Source organism: Microtus oregoni, unplaced genomic scaffold (genome assembly GCF_018167655.1).
Source record: "Microtus oregoni isolate MIOR12 unplaced genomic scaffold, Mior012 000165F_ref0000029, whole genome shotgun sequence".
In the NCBI taxonomy this organism is placed as follows: domain Eukaryota; kingdom Metazoa; phylum Chordata; class Mammalia; order Rodentia; family Cricetidae; genus Microtus; species Microtus oregoni.
Window position 1 is genome coordinate 889935 of NW_024544820.1, and position 20572 is coordinate 910506.

At 44.1% G+C, this 20572-nt stretch overlaps 1 pseudogene; it reads right to left on the reverse strand.

Annotated features, from left to right (window-relative positions):
* Positions 1-2816: 2816 nt before the first annotated feature.
* LOC121445206 lies at positions 2817-10051 on the reverse strand (annotated as a pseudogene).
* Between the last annotated feature and the right edge of the window lie 10521 nt (positions 10052-20572).

A 20572-nucleotide genomic window follows, 5' to 3' on the forward strand; every position in this document is an offset into this window, starting at 1 on the left:
TAGACACGAGGAGAGCAAGCTACCTTTTCATTGTCTACAACCAATGTTTTTTTTTTTTTTTTAAATTTATTCAACCGTGGATATCTCTCTGAAAGCCTTCCGCATAAGTGACTTGCTATGCCCACTGCTGCTGCACACTAAACAAAGCTCCTACACAGCAGGCTCGGGGCTTGCACGTTAAGACCAAGATATCACTTGTCTGCAGGGACCCTGACTTTCCACAACAGGGAAGCTTTCCATCTTTGGAGCTGATCAAAGCAGATAGGCCTAGCTATTGTGTTGTAAGAGAAACCGGGACCTTGTTCAATATTCTTTGCATTACCCTTTATTCCTGAGGGAAGTTAAGAAGCCAACCCTCCTAAAGCAGAAAACCACACACTGCAGGTCACATTATAAAAGCAAGCACTGGCATGGGATTCGAGTGAAGGAAACTTGTAGAAGAAGCCTTAAAAGCCAGCAATCCAGGCTGAAGACCTCCCAATTCAACTCTTTCCTTTTATGCATCCCTCCCTATTCACCACCCAAGTCCACTGGTTGAAGTACTCTGACCTCCAGGTGGAGGAAGTACTCTGACTTCTGGGCAGAGGGGTGTGAACGCAGCAGAAGCAGGCAGACAGGGATGGGAATCAAAGAAACCACAGAGCTGGTTTGCTTGAGAAAAGCAGTGATTCCTCAGACCCCAGCTTCTGGTTGCCAAGACAAGATTAGAGCAGGTGAATGACTTCCAGACACTGCTTTTGGATGGCCAACAGTGTCATCAAGAACACAAGATGAGCAGAGTAACAAGGATTTAAAAACAATGTGGATATATCCCAGCCTTTAGAAAGGATAGTGTTTAGAAGGGGCAAAACCAGGATACACAAGACTGAAATTTCCCACATCTTCTAAGTACTTCCTCATTCAAAAGGATAGGTAATACAGATCAACTCCCTAAAGCATTTCTTTTTTTATATTGGTATTCTAGTTTTATTTCATGAGCATCAACTCTTATTCTTTTTTTTTACTTTTTTAAATTTTTTTATTAAAAATTTCTGCCTCCTCACCGCCTCCCATTTCCCTCCCCCTCTCCTCCTTCCCCTCCCCCTCCCTCTCCAGTCCAAAGAATCACATACTGTTTTTGGTAATGTAAAATGGTGTCACCACTTTAGAAAACAGATTTACTGTTCCTTTAAAACAATATAGAGGATAAAAATGTGTCATAGTGGTAAAAAAAAAAACTTCACTAGCATGCATGAGACCCTTGATTCTATCCCTGAAACCTCAAAAATTATAGTTACCATATATCCTTAGCTCTATCCTCAAGAGAAGTAAATATATATATAAAATAATAAAAATTAATAAAACTTACATGCAAGAAGGTTTGTCTCTCATGTACAAAGATCTTGGTTCAGTTTCCAGAACCACAAAAACTTATACACAAATATTAATAGTCATATTATAACCAAAGTTGAAAAAAATTCAAAATCTTTCTCAACTTGGATAAGTATAGGAAATCTGATGGAAGTATTTTCTTAACTGAGGTTCTTCTCTCCAGATAACTCTTGCTTGTGTTCTGTTGATGAGAACATAGCAGAAAACCATTTCACTCCATTCAGCTATTACCAAGAACACTGACAACAAATGCTGGCAAGAATGTGAGAGGGAAAGTAATCCCTAGTCATTGCTTGTGGGAGTATAAACTAGAATATCCAACATGGAAGTCCGTGTGGAGTTAGTTCCTTGGGCAGCTGAGGAGAAGGTGCCTGAACTGGCCCTATCCTATAGCCACACTGATGAATATCTTGCATATCACCTTAGAACCTTCATCTGGCGATGGATGGAGATAGAGACAGAGACCCACATTGGAGCACTGGACTGAGCTCCCAAGGTCCCAATGAGGAGCAGAAGGACAGAGAACGTGAGCAAGGAAGTCAGGACCGCAAGGGGTGCGTCCACCCACTGAGATGGCGGGGATGATCTAATGGGAGCTCACCAAGGCCAGCTGAACTGGGACTGATGGAGCACGTGATCAAAACCCCGTGCCATTGTCCTTGGCTTCTCAGCAGCCCTCATTGTCTGAACTTTGAGATACCTAAAGCATTTCAAACCACCGTTGAGACTGAGTCTCCCATTCATTTAGTCTCCAAGCACACCTAATTGTTAGTGGCCTGTAGACTCACTCCCAACTACCCCCTGGGGTTAAAAAGAAAACAATTCCCTCTAGGATGGCCCCAGTTAAGTCAGAATTAAAGTAGAAGGTCTGTCAGCATCCTGGACACTGAAACAACTTGAGAGACTAGATCTACCTTTCTAAGGATGGGCAGTTTATTCAATTAATGTTTGGGAATTCCTAGTTGCCATGCGAGGATAAGAATTAAAAGGTATGCTCAGCCTAGATATAGGAGGGAGGGCCTTGGACCTTCCCCAAAGCAATGTGCCTTACCCTCTCTGAGGATTGGATGGAGGAGGGGAGAGAGTGGGAACTTGGATTGGTATGTATAATGAAAGAAGATAGTTTGTTTTCTTTTTAAAAAAATTAAAAAATAAAATGAGAAATACAGAAAAATTAAAAACATTATAAGGTAGAGATCTCTCTCTTCCTTGTACCTTTCTCTACTGCCTAACTGATTTGGCTGAGTGAGTCTCACTGTCACTACCTTTCTGCTGAATGGAGCCCCAAGCACTAGTCACACAGGTCACTGCTTGCCACCACCAGAAGGCATGACAACTTCCCCCTTCACAGGCAGCAGCCACGGATGCATCTCTGGCTACAGTGGCGATTCTCCTGTTACTTCAATATTTTAAAAGACGGCAGCAGCATCCAAAAGAATTTCGTTTCATTTAAGTATTTGAAAGTTAAGAATGGTCTTCAGGCGACAACGAGTTCCATTTTGTCTTCTCTGGGTAGAGGTTTGGTCTGTTCTTGAATGTTCCGGGGTGGAGAAGCTAAGAGAAAGCACAGGATGTAGAGGTCTCCTCAGAGCAGCCACCCCCTCGTTCTCACCTTCACCATCTACCGAGAGGGAGCAGCATTCTTGCTTGCAGAGCTGACCCTGGAGGATGGATTCCTGTCAGATTTCTTTGGCTCAGGTGCAGACATGGAGTCTCGGTGGTTTTTGTGCCATCTTTCCCGGCCAGCTCCCTCCAGTGATCTGGGTTCCCTCCATTTCCAGGACCACAGCGGGAGTTTCCTCTTTGGCTTCTTGGGACACTCACCCCATCCATTTTATATCCCTTTTTCCTTGATGGTCGTTCCTCAGAGGGCTGAGCTGGGGCTACTTTCTCTCCACATCTTGTAGGAAACTGCTCCTCTGTGCCTGAGCTTTGAGATCAAGGAGGAGGGTTCAAGCTTGGCTTCACGAACCATGCATTCTCATTTGGTGGAGGGGCTGGCAAAACCTTTAGAGGACGTTCAGCTTCAGAGATTGGAGAGTAACAGTCTTCTTTATTGAGTGTTTCATTTTCTAAAGACTGTTCGCTCTCTCCTTCACGTATTTCCTCCAGATGTGGTTGCGGGCCCAGTCTGCGATGACTCACTTCCTGTCCTCCACCATTCTCTTTCCCAAATTGCTTCACTTCACCAACTCGGGCTTCTCTCCTGGGACTAGCAGGCTAGTTTTGGCTCACATCCAGCTGATGCTACAACTCCTGGTCCTTCTGTAGTTTCTTCTACTTCTCTATCTCTAGCAGCTGTGTCAACAAACAGGCTTTGCCCCTCTGAAGACAGAAGCCACTCAACTGGACTAGGAGGTGAAAAGTTTCTGCAGCCCAGTAAGCCTCTCCAAATCAGACCAAATCAAACTGAATTAGAAAAAGCCTGTTTAATAGACACCATGCTCCTGGGTCGCTTTCCAGCCACTCAGAGGGGAAATGGGAAAGGAATACTGGGGAAAAAGTGGTTGTTCTCCCCCGGGAGGCAGTTTAAATACCCTGTGGGAGTGGTATTGGGCATTTCTCCGGAGAGGTCATTGTTTGGCAGGCTTTCTCAGTGCCAGAGTATGGACTGAGGCAACTCCAAGAGAGGGAGCCTTGGGATGGATCTTTCACCAGAACATTCCAGACTCTTTGGATATATGAATGCTAGGGGTTGGAGTGAGACTTCCATACAAACATTCCAGACTCTTTGGATATATGGATGCCAGGGGCTGGGGTGAGGCTTCCATCAAAACAAGAGGTGCTAGCAAAGGAATCATCTTCCTTAGGTATACTCCAAGGTTTTAGATTCAGTTGGGACTGTTTTTTTTTTTGTGTGTGTGTGTGGGGGGGCGGTGGTAGGGTCTATCATCATACCTATAATTGCCCCAAGAGTAATCATCTCTGGAGCTCCATGACCAACTGTCCCATGTGTCATACTGGTCTTCATAGCCGCCACCACCTCCTCAGTAGTCATCATCCCCATGGTACACACTAGCAAATGCTCTTCTGCCACTACCTATCCTGGAGTCACAGCCTTGCTCATAGTCTCTGCTGCCTTCTTCATCATAGCTTGCCAAAGCCCACAGCAATCGACATCTTGGTTTGTGCAGTCCATTATGTGTCCTGATACCTGTCACAGTACTGATCTGAAAATCTTGATACTTGTCTCCAAAGCTATCATCACCTTTTTTAGGTAGGTAGCCATCAACTTTGTCTGCGGCAGGACGGGCCCTACAGTCTGTCTGTTTCGTCAGAATCCCAAATTCTATCCCCACCAAAAACACAATCTTCCCTGTCTTTATTCTGTGTTTGGCTAACGATGTCCACTCAAATTATCCTGTTACCTAGAGACCTGTCATTGTGTCTCAGAGTACTGAGTAGAGAATCCAAGCCCTCAAATTCCGCGTAGCCAACTTTCAACCTGTCTGGATTACTGGGTTCACGAGGTATGCATACAACACTGATATTTCATCGTCTCAAGAATTTCTTAATGGGGTCTTCTGTCATATCATAGGGCGGGTTCCTTAGAAAAGTAGGGTGGAGATTTTGGAAGATGACTCTGGTCGATATTGGGTTCTCAAGCAGCCTGTGGAGCAGTGGGAAGGATAGGATGGTGGGTTGGAGGTGCCCTATACACATTGCCATCATTACTATGCCAAGTTATTGACACATTTCTTTCCAGATTGTCTGTTTTGTCAGCACAGATGTCTGGTTGGGAGACATGGGTGTTTCCTCCACCAGTGCCCACATCCCCAGCCAAAGAGTCTGTTAGGGAAATGGTCTTCGCCTTTTTCTTATTTTTTTTCTGCTGAGGCAAACATGTTGGGAGAGGGAGAAAGAACACAAGGTAAAAAATGGTTTTTAAAGTTAGGATTTTCTTATGGCATTTCAATACATATGTATTAATTTACTTTCCATACATGTTTTCCTATATGTTGCCCTCTCCTACTGTCATCCTTCCCGCCTACTTCTTCTTGGTACATTCATCCCTCTTTGTAGTCCCCCAACATGTATTCCATCACTATAACTTTTCTTCTCTTCAGCTTCCCTTAAGACCTTTTCTCGCGATCCTTCTTTCTAGTTTCATCACACACACCAAGATTCTGTGAGAGAAAACACTCAGTATTTGACTGAGTCTAGCTCACTTCATTTCATGTAATGATGTCCAGTTCTGCCCATTTTCTGCAAATGTCACAGTTTCATTTTCTTTTCTGTGGAATAAAATTTTGTTGTGCATGTGTGTCCTTTATCCATGTCCTTTATCTATCCATCTGTTATGTTGGGACCTAATGGAGTCCTGGCCTTCCTACTCATCTCCCCTGTTGGTGACCTTTGTCCTTGTTGTCCTGGGTTTCTGAGAAACTTGCAAGTTCCGAGCTCTCAGAGTTTTTTTTTTCTTACAACCCTGCTTCCTGAGTACACGTTTCCTTGGCCCTAACCCGAGGATCCAGCGATGAGATCTCCATCCTGTTGGCCCACCTGTCTGGATTAGGTATAAAACCCTCTTGGTGATGTAGAATAAAGGATTCTGATTCTGCAACATCAAAAGTGCATGTTCCATTAATCCTGATGTCCTTCGCTCCGACTTGGCTTTAGCTGCGCTGGCACGGCACTGTCAATCAATATCTAGGCTAGTTTTATTTCCTAGGTATCGTAAATAGTATAGCAATAAACATGGCTGTGTAGGTATCTCTATGGTATATCAACTTAGAGTCCTTTGGGTATATATGGTGTAGCTGTACCATATTGTAGTTATAGTTTCTTTTAGTTGTGAGCAGCTTCCATACTATTTTCCATAGTGGTTACAATGGTTAATTTTCATTGCCAAATATGCTGGATTTGGAATCAGTGCAGAATACAAGTCAAAGTATCTATGAGGGTACTTCTGAAAAGGTTTAACTGAGCATGGAAGACTTACCCAGAATGTGGATGACACTCACTCCATGACCTGGGGTCCTGAACTGAATGAAAAATGAGAAACTAGGGGTACAGACGAAACTCCATTGCTAGAGTGCTTGCCTCATGTGCACAGTCACCTAAAACCAAGCACGGTTGCCCAGTGCTGTACTCCCAGCACTCAAGAGGTAGACGCTGGAGGATCAGGAATTCAGGGTCATCCCTGAATACATATTGAATTTAAGGGAAGCCTATCCTGCATGAGACTCCCTCTCAAGGGGAAGAGGGAAAAGAAAAGAGAAGGAAGAAGAGAGAGGAGAGAACAAGTTGAGCGGCAGCATTTGCCTGCATTTGCTTGATTGGAGACCCAGCAGAACCCGCTTCCTTGCTCCCCTGCTATGCTTCTGCCTTCCCCACTAGCAAAGACTCTACCCTCAAGCTGCGAGTCAACTCAATGCCTTTATTAAGTTGCTCTTGTCAGGCATTTTGTCACAATATGTAAGTTAAATAAGACAGAAAATTGGTTCTGAGGAGTGGGGCTGTTGCTATGACAAACATACAAAGCATGTAGGCTTGGGAATTGGTTACAAGGGAATGTGGAAGAGTCAAAACTCAGGACTAGAAAAGACCTAAAATCCTGTAAACATATCTTAATGGGCCACTGTGGTGGGAGTATGGAAGACTCAACTACTGATTGGAATGTAGACGGTATAGGTCTCCCTTGTAAGGTTTCAGAGAGAACTAAATTCTCTATCAAAAACTTAGCTAGAGACTATTTGGATGACATTCTGGCAAGGAACCTTGCTTTATCCTGGCCATGTCCTGAGAATTTGAGATTGGATGAATTAAACAGTAGCATACTAATTTGGTTAACAGAGGAAATGTAAAGAAATAACAGGATTCAAGCTGTGTCAATCATTCTTATCGAGGTCAGCAGTGAAAAAGAACAAGTAAAGCAAAAAGATATGGGGAAAAAATGTGAAATTTGACCAGGAAAAGAACATGGGCAAATTTAAAGTTGCAGACAAGATGGGTGCCCAGAAAGTCACTGTAATTAGTAGAAATTAATAAAATTACCTGGCATGAGTGAGAAGGAAACACAGAACATGCAACAAACCCACTTAGGAGTATATTAGAGGGGGCATGTACAGGCCTGAGGAAGTCAGTGTACGGTGGGGGGGGGCGCATCGTGTGTTCAAAAGCTGCCTAGTGCATATGCATAGGGGGTTGACTTGGCTACAGTCATACACAGATGATGGGGCTCACGCATGTGCACAAGGGCTTAGCTGAGTCATGTGTGGATGATGCAACCACGCATGCACATGGGTCATGCGGGTCCCTGGGGCCATTAGGCACGTCTGCCTGAGGGCTTGTCCACACATGCATGGCCCTATAACCCGGAAGTGGCATCCTTATTGTGGCTGAAATCATAACAATTAGCACCATTAAATTCAAGTTCCTGTTGGGCATCCTTATTGTGGCTGAAATCATAACAATTAGCACCATTAAATTCAAGTTCTTGTTGGGCAGTGGTGGCATGCACCTTTAATCCTAGCACATGGGAGGCAGAGACAGGCAGATTACTGTGAGATTGAGGCCAGCCTGGTCTACAGAGCAAGTTCCAGGACAGGCTCCATAGCTACACTGAAAAACCCTGTCTTGAAAACAAAACAAAACAAAGAAAAAATTCAGGCTCCTTTTCTTGTAGCTGTTACTTGTTCTCAAGGTTCCACTGCAGTACAGTGTCAAACAATAGGTTTTCACAAAATGGTACCCAACCCCTGCATTCCCAGTATTACAATGACAGAGTGAGAGTCCTTCCCACTGAGTTCTATACGTAATCACTGGCTCATCAAATCTTGCAACTGCTTTTGAGGTTTGTAAAAATCTGTGCATTTACTCTGGGGATAGGTCTTCCAGTTTGTTTTCACCAGGGATGCTCTACTTACCTTTAGGAGGATCCTTCTGTGTCATCACCCCAACTGTGGAGCCATGCAGCTGACATCTTTTTTCATGGGCAGCCCATCTTTCCCTGATACCTTTGTGGTATCTCATCACTACCTTTGTGAAGTTCTGGAGCTCTTCCTCTTCTTTTGGAATAAAGTTGAACTTTCTGTTATCTTTGTGTATTCTTCACCAAGCCATCTAGAAAAGCAGCATCTAGTCAATTTTCTTACCTTGAACCTTGGAAAAGAAGAGAAAAGTCTCTCTGTGTAGTACAGGCAGGCCTGGAACTCATATGTATTCTAGATTGGCATTAAACTTATGACAATCCTTTTGCCTCAGCTTCCTGGGTGCTGTAATCACAGGCCTTAACCACTACCACCACATCTGACTTTCAGCATGCATCTTGCTGTTTACAGACATGACAAGTACCATGAGGATGAAGAGGTGGAGACAAGAAAGCATAGGAGAAATCCTGGAATTTACTATCAATATGTACTTATTCTTAACCGTGAAATTGAATAAAGAACATGGAAATGAACTTACAATAAACCTGATCATGCCAGAAGGTAACATTTCTTCTTGTTCTCCAGATGGCCCTCCAAGTTTTTTGTTGCTTTATTGGTTGGTTTTGTGTTTTTTGTTTGTTTGGGGTTTTGGTTTTTTGACAGAGTTTCTCTGTGTCACTTTGACTGTCCTTACTCTGTAGACTAGGCTGGCCTCAAACTCACAGAGATCCACCTGTCTCTGCCTCCCGAGTGCTAGGATTAAAGGTATACGCCACCAGGGCCCAGCAGGAACTTGAATTTAATGGTGCTAATTGTTATGAAGGCTGGCTTCAGACTCACAGAGATCCACCTGCCTCTGCCTCCTGAGTGCTGGGATCAAAGGCGTGTGCGACCACTGCCTGGCTCAAATTTCTAAAGTTGATAGTGTCTACCACTGTGGAGGGTGAACACTGTGTACTCAGGAGCCTCATGAATCTCAGCTCCATTTTAGCATTCAATTTCTATACTACTCAACCTCTGTCCCAAAGTCCAGAAGAACAGGACAAACATACTGCTCTGACCCCAAAGCACAGGTAGTCACTCTAGCTTACAATTATACACATTATATTGTATATTACATTATATATACACACAATTATATACATTATATATACAATTATACATATAATTATATACATTGCATAATTAAATTTTGTTAATTTCTTTATTGGAAATTTGCATCCCCAGATACGTGTGTGCATATGTATGTGTATGTGAACAATTATAATTATACTATATCCACAATTATATATCTCTGGTAATAGAGACCCTTATACACATACACACACACTGTATATATACATGTATACAGTGTGTGTGATTTTGTGTGTGTGTATATATATATATATATATATATATATACAGTGTGTGTGAATTTATATATGTATATATGCAAACCTACATACCCATTTAGTCACATCTACAATATTCCAACTCATCATTTTCAGGCATAAACGGCCACTACCTGTTGTTATGATTGTTGTCACTTTAAGAGACAAACCACGCCCACTCCCTGCGGCCCCTCCCCTCCTCTCGCCATCTTGGCTTCTGTTTGTCCCTTTTGGCGGGCACTCCCCCTTTCCCGCTTTCCTTTCTGTCTCTCTGTCCTCTTCTCCTTCTCCCTCCCTCTCTCCTCTTAGTAATAAATATTCTGTACAATGTCTGTCCGCATGTCTCCCACCTGCTCGCCCGTCCAGCCGCTTGCCGCTGGGAAACTGCGCCATCCAGGGACTCCCTGGTATCAGGACCTTCTGCGAGCTGCTCGGAACCTGCAGACAAAATCATAACACCTGTCACACTCAAACCTCCCTTTTGCATCTACAATCATATCCATCTACTATCTACACAATAATATGTAGGAGGGACACAGCACCATAATTGTTTACACATACTCTCACTTTTTTTTTTTTTTTTTTTGCTTTCCTATATAGTCCAGTCTTGTCTTCACTGGTAACCACATTTTCTTTTATAGTACTAGCAGTCAACCTAAGCAGGAAACGTAAGAGCTTTCTCAAGCTATGCAAGTTTCTTAGTACTGACTTCCATCCTCAGACTCCTTGCTTTATAAATATGCCTAAGTATTTTGTGTGACATTCTAGCTCTCTGCTCCTTAACTTACAAAACGTTTCCTTTTCACTTTTAAACTATTCCAGTTGGCTTCATCAAAAACTTGCAAGGATCCTCCTGCCTCTACATTCTGAGTGTTGGGATGACAGGCATGTGAGGGGGACTTCGCAGGTGGCCAGCAGACGGGGAAGTGAACTGCAAAGAGGTAAGAATGAAAACTCAGTTCATATTGACTTTGTCAACTTTGATCAAACTTGGAGTCTGATGCCATGAAGTTCATTGCCAGTATATTTAAATATTGTATAATTTGGAAAAAGGTTTCCTGGTGTAATACAATCCCCAGAGTACAAGAAAACATAATTACATCAAAACTCAACTCAAGATACACATTATTTCTTCCAAGAAGATGGGTTCTGGAGATAGGCAACCTGTACTAACTTAAGGGCCTAGGGAAAGATCTGGCTTGGTCTTGTCATGCAGATATTATAGAGGTCATTTGACAGCCACCTCTGATCCTGGTTGTGGGAGCATGGGGAAGCCCTTGCCTGTACAAATAATAGAAGAGTCATTTAGACTATTAGGTATCTCCAGTAGTGCTTGTGGAAGCTTGGGAAGCTACCGGTTGCAAGAGCCTTGTTATCATTTAGATTATTAACCATCTCTTGTCCTAGTTGTAGGTTAATATGGACCTGCTCAACAGATAGCACAGATCACCAGGCTGTTAATCACCTCCAATTACTAGATTTCTGGATGCAAGAACAGGTTTTACATCCATTCTTTTGAGAGAAAACTCCTGTGTGCTTAACATTCCTGGTTGTTCTGGATTCTGGAGATCTGTGGGTGTAGGGCCCACAGGTCTTCCCCTCCTCCTGGGGCTCATATTGAGGATAGCTTAAAGTTTCTGGCAAAACATCTCCAGCAAAACATCCTGTTTGTTCCTGTGCTCCCTCTGCCCCCCCTGGTGGTTAGCTATAGGACCTTGTTTATGAGCCTGGTAATTTCCCACCTGCTTGGATTGCTTCCCTTAGCTAAAATTGTATTTGGACAGCCCAGGGCTGGTCCTCCCTTGACTGGGGGCCCAGGGTCCCTCAGATTCTTCTCTCTCTTTTTTCTTTTTCTTTTCTTTTCTTTTCTTTTCTTTTCTTTTCTTTTCTTTTCTTTTCTTTTCTTTTCTTTTCTTTTCTTTTCTTTTCTTTTTTTTCTCCCCACTGTGAAAGGATTCTTGGAGTGGCCTCTGACCCTTCTGGCTTCTAAGTCACCGCCACCTGATCCAGTCAGGCAGTAGCACCCCACCTGTGGGCAAAGGATACTCTCCCACAGGTCCTGCAGTATTTGCCACCAATTTACACCCTCCCTCTAGAGGATGAGACGTCTCCCTGTGGGCCTTTTCGCCAGTTTTCATGGTTTCAGCTATGGGTAGCAAGCCATCCAAACCCATCAATCTGGCCTCCTCCCTGGGATGCCTTTTAGAGACCCTAAAACCCCAGGCCTTAGGCAGAAAAAAAAAGAAAAAAAACCCAGGCCTTAATGCCCTACATACAGATTCTAACACTTGTCTGTCTTTGTTCAAAAAAAATGGCCTCGTTACAATTTAGATAACAATTTAAAGTGGCTGCCTAATGGCACCTTTGATCCTGATATTTTACAGGAGCTTTCTAACTACTGTCAGTGCACAGGCAAATAGAAGGAATTTCCTTACATCCAAGCCTTTTACTATCTAGGCTCTAAGTCTAAGCCCTCTGTCCTTGCAAGGTGTTCACCTGCTCACATGTTCCTGGCTATGCCATCTGAGGTAGAAGAACCCTCCACTTCCACTCTGAACTCAGCAAATGAATCCCTGCCTTTTCGACCTCAGCATGCAGTACCCCTATTCCTTCAACTCCTACCCCCATTCCTCCAGCCCCTACCCCTGTTCCTTTAGTTCCTACCACAGTCTCTTCAGTCCCTACCCCTGTTCCTTTAGTTCCTACCACAGTCTCTTCAGTCCCTACCCCTGTTCCTTTAGTTCCTACCACAGTCTCTTCAGTCCCTACCCCTGTTCCTTTAGTTCCTACCCCCATTCCTCCAGCCCCTACCCCTGTTCCTTTAGTTCCTACCACAGTCTCTTCAGTCCCTACCCCTGTTCCTTTAGTTCCTATCACAGTCTCTTCAGTCCCTACCCCTGTTCCTTTAGTTCCTACCACAGTCTCTTCAGTCCCTACCCCTGTTCCTTTAGTTCCTACCACAGTCTCTTCAGTCCCTACCCCTGTTCCTTTAGTTCCTACTGCCATCCCTTCAGCTCCCATTCCTGTTCCTTCGGCTCCTACTGCAGTCCCTCCAGCACCTAACTCCATTCCTTCAGCTACTGCTCTGAACCCTACTAAGGAATCCACACATTATCAACCTCAACAGACAGATACTTCTGCCCCTTTACTTCCTGCTGCCTTGCCACCTCCCTCCGCTTACTCTTCAGCTCTCCCCACCCCCAGCTACCTGCTCCAGCAGCCCCACTGAATAATTCTTCCTCTCCGGTGCCTGGCCACAGCAGTCACCCAGTTCTGGCACCCACTTTACCCCTCCATTCACACGCTCATGTGCTACTATGAAACCCAACCCTTACCAAGCCAAGCCGACTGCAGTTCTCCCATTATGAGAGGTGGCTGGCGTAGATGGATTGATTAGGGTACATGTTCTTTTATCCCTCACAGAACTCTCCTGTACAGAACAAAAACTGGGGTCCTATACTCCTTAATATCTCAAATCTCCTGCCTCAACATTAATTACTCCTCATCTCATTCCTGCATAGAAACCATAGAGGATCTACTGCTCCACCCCTCACATTTACAGGAGGGCAAACTGTCCCAGGCCACGTATATACCTGGTACACAGATGGCAGCTCCTTTTTATGTGATGGGACCTGTAGAGCAGGCTATGCCATAGTATCAGATACTGAGATAGTGGAGTCACAGGCACTCCCTGCCCTTACCACTAATCAGCAGGCTGAGTTGATAGCCCTTACCCACGCCTTCCAGTTAGCACAGGGACAATCTTTAAATGTTTACACAGACTCCACATATGCCTTTCATATTCTCCTGTCCTACACAGCTACCTGGAAGGAACATGGGCTTCTTACGATAAAAGGAGGATCCATAACTAACTCAGGTTACATTATGAACCTATTAAAAGCCTCCCATCTCCCCAAAGCTATAGGAATTATTCACTGTTGGTCTCATCAGACTGAAAGTTCCATTATTTCCAAGGGAAATAACTGGGCTGACCAAGCAGCTAGAACAGCAGCATTCCAGAGCCCCACACTACCTAGTCACCTCAGGGGGTCCATACAGTACAGCACACATTTTCACAGACACCCCGTTCAGTATAGTTCATACATTCTCACAGACAGCTCCTGACACCTGAAAGTTCTGTCCTACCTACATCAGCTCTTTCATCCTAGTAGCAAAGCTCTGTTTTATTTTGTCAAGGCTCACCTCCAACCCACCCCTGAGGACTTAGAGTTCTTAAAAGCTATCACTGTCTCTTGTAAAATCTGTCAAAAGTCAGATCCCAAGACCAAATATCGTAGCTTCCCTATTCCCACCTACCAGGCCAGGGGCTCCCTTCCAGGAACTGACTGGCAACTGGATTTTACTCATATGCCCACGGTCAGAAGAGCTAAATATCTCCTGGTCCTGGTGGACACAATGTCTAGGTGGATTGAAGTGTTTCCCACCAATAATAGGAGGGCCCAGACAGTTTCTGATGTTCTTCTCTGAGAAATCATCCCCCAGTTTGGAATCCCAATCTCTCTTTAGTCAGATAATGGCCCAGAGTTCACTTCCCAGATTTCCCAAAATTTGTCTAAGGCTCTTAACATCTCTTGGCATTTTCATATCCCATACCACCTTCAGTCTTCAGGGAAGGCAGAATGAACTAACCATTTCTTAAAAAAAATATTCTAGTTAAAATGTCACAGGAACTTCACCTTGACTGGGTAAAACTTTTGCCTCTGGCCCTAATAAGGCTTAGGGTTTTCCCCAAAGGCCCTCTTTTCATCTCGCCCTTTGAAATCATATATGATCGGCCAGTTTCAACTCCCAGCCTCTCACCTAAATCCTCTCCCCTTCCTGATCTCCTGCTTACTCCACTGTTATCACATCTATGCTCCCTATTATGGGATTTTACCAACTACTCATTACCTCAACCATGTGTTAATTCATGCCCACCACTGATTAAAATAGGGGATCAGGTACTGTTTTCTCCCCTAGACCAACCAACTCCCCTCACCCCTTTCCTCTAAATGGTAGGGCCCCTTTAAAGTAATTTTTGTAACTCCCACAGCTGCCAAGCTCAAGGGACTTTCTCATTGAACTCACCTGTCCCACCTTAAACCTTTTACTCTTCCAGCTCAAGACACTCCCTCGTGTACAGTAACTCAAACTGGAGCCTGTTCCCTTAAGTTCCAGAGGACACCAAGATCAGCCACTCTTTCTCCAGTTCCAGAAAAATAAAAGTCTCATCCTTACTCAACTCTCCTGTGCCAAAAACTCCATATACTCTCCCTCTCCCTCTTTCTCCTATCTGCTTTACCAACCTCTCTATATCTCCAATGTCATGCTTAAATTTCCAGTTAACCACTCAGCTGTTATTACAGAAACAATCATTAAATATAGAGCCGGAGGTAGAAGGATTGCCAAAAGCCCAGGTGGTAAGAAACAATAACAAGTTTGTAGCCCTAACTTCAAAAAACTCACAAAACAGACTTTAACATAACAGGTTTATCACTGCAGCAGCATTTCCTGGATGTTAAGGTAATACCATGATGCGAAAGGATTTACTTCAGGCAAAACATTAAAGGGTCTAATAATTATCATTTTTAATAATTTTCTCCTTCTCCCCCCACCATCTTCCATCCTATCATTGTAACCATAAACTTTTAATATGTCTAAAATTTATTTCTTTTCAAACATTTTTCATAAGCTTCAGGGAGTCAATTGGACCTACCTAAATGGACCAGACTCACCCAGAATAAGTATCATTTAATTCTTCCCTTATCATTCCTGGTCTCAGAAACCCCTGGGAAATTCCCTCTTCCATCCTCCCCAAAGAACCCTCCCTCTATCTTTCATCTTGGGACTATCCTCTCTTAACCACCAGGATCTAAAATTTTTCCAGATAATTTTCTAGCTTTCCAGCATTTTGCAAGGTCCAAGCTGCCAACTGGCCAGTTCCTCAGAGTCTAGAAAATACAACAGTAATCAGGCACCCCAGGACGTGGTCAAACATCTCAACTCCTCGATGCCCATGAAGACAGCGTGAAGCAGTCACGAGAGACCTTACAATGTCCCATTCCCACCCATTAACATCCCCAAACCCCCCAAATTTTTATAATAAACAAAAGGGTGGAATGTTATTATTCAGCCACAGATAGGCTGCACTTCCAGATTCTAAAGGCAGGGACGTGCGGACGGGCCCTCGGGCACAAAGGGCCCGTGTGACCCACATGGGCATGCGTGGCTACATCCACGTATGACTCAGTTAAAACCCTTGCGCACATCATCAGTGTATAACAGTCACGCCAATGCCCTGTGAGCATGTGCTAGGCAGCTTTTGAAAGCTGGAAGTGCCATTTCCCCCTCTCTCTCTGCACACCGATCACCCCCCCCCAATAAACTCCTAAGCAGGCTTGTTTGTGTTTCATGTTTGCTTCTCACTTGTGCCAGGTAATTTCAAATCCCCTTTCCAATAATTCCTACATCTTTTCTCCCTCCCTTCCCACTGTCTTCCATTCTAACACTATATCATTGCAATCATAAGCTTTTAATATGTCTAAAATTTATTTCCTTTCAAACATTTTTTCATAAGCTCCAGGGAGCCAATTGAACCTATCTAAATGGGCCAGACTTGCCCAGAATAAGTATCATTTAATTCTTCCCTTATCATTCCTAGTCTCAGAAACCCCTGGGAAATTCCCTCCTCCACCCCCCCCAAAAGAACTCCCCTCTATCTTCCATCATTGGACTCTCCTCCCTTAATCACTGGGATCTAAAATTTTTTCCAGACATAATTCTTTGCCTTTCTAGCATCTTGCGACGTCCAAGTTGCCAGCCAGCCATTTCCACAGAGCCCAGAAAAACACAAAAGTAATCAGCCACCCCAGTACGTGGTCAAGCATCTCAACTCCCTGATGCCCACAAAATCACCAAAAATCAGTTTCCAGAGGCTTGACAAGGCCCACAAAATCAGCATGAAGCAGTCATGAGAGACTTTACAATGCCCCATTCCCATCCAGTAAAAACTCCAAAATTTTTGCAAACATTTGCCCCATTCCCACCCATTAAAGATGACCAAACTCCCAAATTTTTATAATAAACAAAAGAGTGGAATGTAATTATTCAGTCACAAATAAGGCTGCACTTCCAGGTTCTAGAGCCATGCATGGACAGACAGCCCTCAGGCAAAAGTGCCTAATTGTTAAAGGGCCCCATGTGACCCATGTGCATGCATGCGTGGTTACATCCATGTATGACTCAGCTAAACCCTTGCACACATCCGTGAGCCCTGTCATCTGCATATGACATAGTCATGCCAACCCCCTGTGCACATGTACTAGGCAGCTTTTAAAAGAGGGAGAGAAGAGAGGGAGAGACGGAAGCTGCCTCTCTGAGAGAGAGAAAGAAAAGGGAAGGAACTCAGGCTGGAAAATGAAGATGAACCAGCCTCAGTGGATGGGGAGAGTGGGTGTGGCTTGTCTCTTAAAGAAACAGAACAATCGTTACATTCCCATCTCTTTCTTAGAATAAAAAGGCAGGAGGTTAGGAAGCACAGATTAAAGGAATTGGGGTGGCAGATTCTTAAGACTCTTTCCTGCTTATTTGTGGGCATTGTCTTTGGGGAGAACCTGAGAAGGCTGGGTGTTGGCCACATCCTGGCATAGCTGGTTTCTTCACTCCTGTGCAGTGTTTGTGGTATGGAAATGTCTGGTGTCTCTTATATTTGTTTAAGGTATTGGCAGTACAGAGGACCAAGTTAAATGAAGAGAAAAAAGTTTTAAGGACCAGGGAATTGAGGGGGTATCTGACCTGTTTAAGGGATCCTTCAATTTGGCTCCCTGGAACTCACAAGAATTCTTTGGGTTCGTGAAAACAGAAGTTTTAGACATATGCATTGTATAAACAGTAGCATATTTATGTCAGAATGACTGTGACAGAAATTTTTGTACAATGAAAAGTATTTTTAAGACTATGGAAGGCAGCATGAGAGAGAAATTTGATCTGAAATTTATTTGGTGAGGTTGTTCTTTGAAACTGACAAAACCTCTCAGCTGTCAAACTGCATCAGAGATCTTTGAGAAGGACAAAATTTTATTTGAGTTACTGATTAAAAAAACGACAGAGATACTTGATTGGTACCCAGAGCTACTCTTCAGGGTCCTCCATGGTTGCATTTGCCTTTTGATGTTTAGTGCAGGGCCTACCAGGCTCCAGAAGATCATGTGGGCTAAGAAATCTGTAGGAAGACAAGCCTACCTTGACCTGAGCAGCTAGGCTGTTGAGTCCAGAGATTCTGTTCACTGTCTGGAGATCTTCAGTTTAGAAGAAAGGCAGTTTTGCCCAATGGTCAGCACTTGTCAGGTAAGTGAATTGCAGATGGACATTGTTCTGTGTCCATTTGTCTTCTGTCTTCTTTGGAGGAAATAGAGTGCTGCTGCTAAGGGCCAAACTGTCTATTTTGTTATGAAACATTTTTAATAATTAAATATTTAAATGCCATATTCCCCAGATTTCTGAGCAATTGAGGGCTGTTTATCAGGTGTAACTATAGTATAGCATCTGCCTGGAGAGCTGGGTCTGAGCTTGACTGTACTACCTCTTAACAGGTAAGATGTACACTTGTAAAAAGAAAGAAGAAAAACTGCCTGCAATAGAAGGTTAACAGCAGAACTGACACTAGTAGAGAACAGCTTAAAATATTTTAAATGAGGGTTGGATTAAATATGAAGTATTTTTGTAAGAAACTTAAAAGTACATACCAGGTTAAAACATGAGACTTAACTGTTTTGGTAGTCTGAAATGAGATGCAATGAACAATTATAACATCAAGCCTAGGTGCATTTAAGTTACATGTATGAACACACACACACACACACACAGAGTGAACAGGAATTGGGCAAAGTGGATACTCTTTGTGAGCCCTACCAACGACATGCCACTGCACAAAACATACATATAACAGAGTCAGCAAGAGGAATTTAGTGAAAAATATAAGTAAACCGGGGGACAAGGCAGGGTATACTTCAGTAAAGATGGGAGAACTTGGTCATCTGACCTGGCTCTCAGTTAAGATGGCATAAGGTCACCCATGTAATAAAGTTAACATTGGGGAACCAGGCAGGGAATACCTCAGTAAAAATGGTGGAACTTAGTCACCTGGCCTGGCTTTTAGCCAAGATGGGAATGAAGCCACCTGACCCCAGTCAAAATGACAGCAGTCACAGGTTGTATGGAAAAGCCACTCAGTTAAGATAGCGGTGAAGTCATCTGATCTTAATCAAAATGGCAGCAGTCACATGCTGTATGGAAAAGCCACAATTTTTGAGCTGTAGGGATTTTAAGCTTAATAAGAGAGACCTAGAGGTGTAATCCGCCCTGTGGCTGAGCCGCCATGCCACGAGCCACAGAGGGGAGCAAAAGGCTGGAATTGAAAAGAGCCACCTTGTGGATCTCACCAGTCTTGTTGGCAGCGGTAACCATGGCAGGGTCCATTTGCCTGTGCGCTGACAGTGTTAGAAAGCTCCTGCAGACAGTAGTTAGAAAGTTCCCATAAAAGTGGTACTGGTGGGACACAGGAAAAGTGAGGGTAAGAGCTGAAGAAATAGGGCATTAAGGCCTGGGGTTTTGGGGCCTCTAAAAGGCTTCAATCTCAGGGGGGAACAAATATGGATGGCTTGATACCCACAGCTGAAATTGTGAAAACCTGTGAAACAGCGATACCACAAGACACACAGTGAGACGTCTCTCAATTATCAGTGGGGGTGTGAATCAGTGTGCGACCTTAGCAAGACCATGGGATGGTGTCCTCCCCAGGCCACGAGTGGGAAGGTAAGGCCTGGCTAGATCCAGTCAGGGTGACTCGAAACTCAGAGAGGCCGGAGGCCACTCTGAGTAGCCTTTCATGGTGAGGGAAAAAAGAAGAGACAAGAAATGGGAAAAAAGAGAAAGAAGAATCTGAGGGACCCTGGGCCCCCAGTCGAATGCACCACACAGAGTGTGTAGTGTTAGCACAGGAGGACTGACCCTGGGTCAGTTTGGTCATGATTTTAGCTAAGGGAAGCAATCCAGAGATACATGCCAGTGAAGGGCACAACTTTAGCCTTGAAGACTATGGTTGGGGGCAGTCCCCCCATTTCTAGGAACACCAGAGGGTTGCTGGAGCTCAATGATCAATTCCTCAGATTCAGAGAAACAGTTAAGCTGACCAGAATGGGGGAAACTCACCAATTAAAGCCAGTGGTATGAGTAGAAATTACGCTGAGGCATATGGAACATGTTGTTATTGTAGAGAAAATACCTGGCTCTGGATCCCAGCCCCAGGAGAGGTACCAATGTAATGGATTATTAAAAATATGCAGGATCCCTAATGGCAGCAGGCAGCAGAAATGCTGCAGGTCCCTAAGTGGTGGTAGGTAATGGGCCATGTGGTGGAAGGCAGGGGGGCAGTGGGTCCTGAGAGCAGCCAGTCCCAGGCAGGGACAGCATACGAGACCATGCAGAGGGTCTCCAAAGGCATGCGAGCCACATGGTGGTGGCAGGTGAGAGACAGATGGATAAGCATTCCATGCAGAGTGAGGTTGGTTATTTATTTAGTGGTTATGGAAGGGAAGGGAGAAGGGGAGAAGAGCAGAGGGAGAGAGAGAGGAGAGAGAAGGGAGAGATGGGAGCTGCCTCTCTGAGAGGGAGCTGGAAAAGAGAGAGAACTCAGGCTGGAAGCTGAAGATCTCCCTGCCTCAGCCGATGGAGGAGGGAGTGGGCATGGCTTGTCTCTTAAAGAGACAGAACAATCATTACACTTTTACCTGTAAAATTCTGACCACAGCATGATGATAAATGCTAGTCATCCCCTGAGTGAACACGAGTTTTTTTTTTTTTTTAAGTACAGGTAGAAACATAATGGTTGCATGGTAAGAGACAGCTCTGGATGATGGCACTGGGAGCTCATTTTCCTCCCCTTTCCAGTAGTTTAGCCGA